The sequence below is a fragment of the Gavialis gangeticus genome, unplaced genomic scaffold (genome assembly GCF_001723915.1).
Source record: "Gavialis gangeticus isolate Ggan-Ray unplaced genomic scaffold, GavGan_comp1, whole genome shotgun sequence".
NCBI lineage: Eukaryota > Metazoa > Chordata > Crocodylia > Gavialidae > Gavialis > Gavialis gangeticus.
In genome coordinates, this window is record NW_017728960.1 from 12914 (window position 1) to 15418 (window position 2505).

The 2505-nt window shown below is 64.1% G+C and overlaps 1 protein-coding gene across 2 annotated transcripts in view; it reads left to right on the forward strand.

Moving 5' to 3' along the window:
• The window catches only part of BGLAP (bone gamma-carboxyglutamate protein), a 12344-nt gene extending 12127 nt beyond the window's left edge, over positions 1–217 (forward strand). For both annotated transcript variants that reach the window (XM_019513616.1, XM_019513531.1), the window contains exon 5: positions 55–217. The gene's annotated coding sequence lies outside the window, so the exon portion shown is untranslated. The remainder of the gene's footprint in view (positions 1–54) is intronic.
• The last annotated feature ends 2288 nt before the right edge of the window (positions 218–2505 follow it).

A 2505-nucleotide genomic window follows, 5' to 3' on the forward strand; every position in this document is an offset into this window, starting at 1 on the left:
ATTTTACGGCCCCATCTAGAGCCGTGGGGGAGAGGAGGAGATGGGGGAGACCAGGCCCATCCGTCGCAGTCCGCATCCAACGCGCATGTTCGCTGCTCTCAATGCCCCTGGCCCCAAACCCTGCTTGTATGGACGCCGCTTGCTCTGCTTGTCCTGCCCCGCGCGGCCGCGCCGGCGCTGTACAGGTGTCGGAGAACAATAAACTCCAGGGCACAGAGTGGCCTCTGGCTCCTTGAATGGGACGGGGGGAGGGTGGAGGGAGGAAGGAGGATGCGGGGGTGCTATGGGGTCTCCATCAGGGGAGGGTGATGGGGCCGTGGTCCCCTCTGTCTCCAGAGGTGGGTGTTTGAGCCCCGTGCTGGACATGCAGCCTCCTGCCACCCACTCCCTCCCCTCCCCTCCCCCCGTCTCACCACTAGGTCACACTCCCCTTGGAGTCCTAACCTTCAACACTGCCCCCCACCCCCCATCTCCCCCTACTCTGCCCACTAGGTCATACTTCCCTGCAGGGAACCCAGGAGTCCTGACCCCCTACCCCTGACCCCCCCATCTCGGCCCACTAGGCCACACTCCCCTTAGAGATAGCAGAAGAGCCCAGGTGTCTTGCCACCCAATGCCCCTCCCTTGCCCTGCCCTGCCCCGTTCTGCCCACTAGGCATCATGCCCCTTGGAGCAGGGCAGAGAACCCAGGAGGCCTGACACCTCCCCCCCCAAAGCCCTGATGATGCCCCAGCTGCCTGGGCATGTGCACAGCAGTCCCTGCCCCCATGGTCTTTGGGGCAGGGGGGCCCTGCCTCATCCCCATCCACACCCCAAGGCAGTGCCACATCAGCGCCATTTCTCCACAGAGCCATTTAAAGCTGTTTATTCCAGAGTGGTATAAAAAAAAAGAAGCCCAACATGGGCAATGACCCCCGCCCCTCTCAAAACCCTGCAGCTGCCTGCCCTGGCACAGCTGGACGTGGGCACATCTGGGAGGCCCATGGCTAGGGCCTTGCTCTCAACAGGCCCATTGCTAACGCCATCCCGATGCCCACATGGCAGGGGAGGAGGGGCGGGCACTGTAGCTCCTAGCCCAGTGCACAGAGGGGCTGGGGTGGGCATCCAGCTGCCCCCAGCCTGCAGTGCCCTCAGGCCCCAGGGACCCCCAGCCCATGAGCCCTGGCACAGGGCAGGTTAGTGGGTGGGGGGCCCTGATGGGCAGGAGCCCTGGGGATGGGGGGCGGACACCAAGCTTGGGGCTGTGCAAGGACGGGGCCAGTCCTGGCCCCCCAGGTCGTGCTGCCTGGTCCAGGCCCCACACCCGCTGCTGCTGCTAATAAATAGGGGGATAAATACAAGCAGCCTTTTTGGGGGGTGGGGATAGGCATTGCTAGGGGGGCAGGGGGTTGCCTTAGGCCACAGGGGAGGCTTCGAGCCAGTGCCCCAGCCTGGGGGAATGGGACCCAGGAATCCTGCCCCCCCCCCAGTGCCTGGCTCTAACTACCCCATCACCTTCCTCCCCAGAGGTGGCCGGAGAGCCCAGGAGTCCTGGGCCAGCCTGACCCCCACCTCCAACACTGCCCCTCCCCGGGGAGGAATGAATCCATGACTGTCCTGTCCAGTCTGCCGTCCTGTCTCTCTCACACTTACACGTATGCGCACACATACCCATACACATGCCTGCACATGCACATACCCATATTGGCATGTGTGTACACACACATATGCACACACACATACAGCTCTACCCCTCACAGCCCATGAGCATGGGCAGGAGTCCCACACGTCCTCCCCACGTGGCACTGCTGCCCCGAGCCAGCTGGAGCCCACTGGTGCCCTGAGCCACAGGGGTCCGGCCCCTGAGCCCCCATCTGCTGAGTCCCAGCACCCCTTGGCTCCCATCTACCCCCCTGGGGCACCAAGGGGGGTTGTACAGCCCCTTGCACTAGGGCCAGGGGCACTCAGTGCCCGGAGAGTCCAGCTGGAGCCAGAACCAGGCCTGTGGCCTTCCCATGCCTCGTCCTCTTCCACAATCCCTCTCGGCCAGCTCCTCCGGGGAGCGCTGCCTGCCTTGGCCCCCACCACCACCCTCTGCGACGTCCCCCAGCCCCTCTCTGTGCTCGCCTGACCTTCCTGGCCATGTCCCTTCCGGCTCCAGCCTGCTCCTGTGCCCCTGTCCATGGTGGCATAGCTGAGGCACCAGGGACTCTGCGGGGTGGGTCCTGTCCCCCCCACCCATGGGCTTGGGGCAACATCACTTGCCCCTGGGGCCAGACCAGGGAGGGGAGGAGAGGGGGTGGAAGCGATAGCCATGGGGGACTGGCCGGGGGCGGCCTCTAGGCCCAGCTCTCTGAGCTCTGCCCAGGTCATGGCCTCCCTGACACCGGCCAGCTCTTCCCTCTGGCTCTAACACATGCACACACATGTGCATGCACATATGGATGTGCACGTGCAGCCATACCCCTGTGTGCATGTGCATACACAAACAGGTGCACACACATACATATGTGAGAACACAAAGGT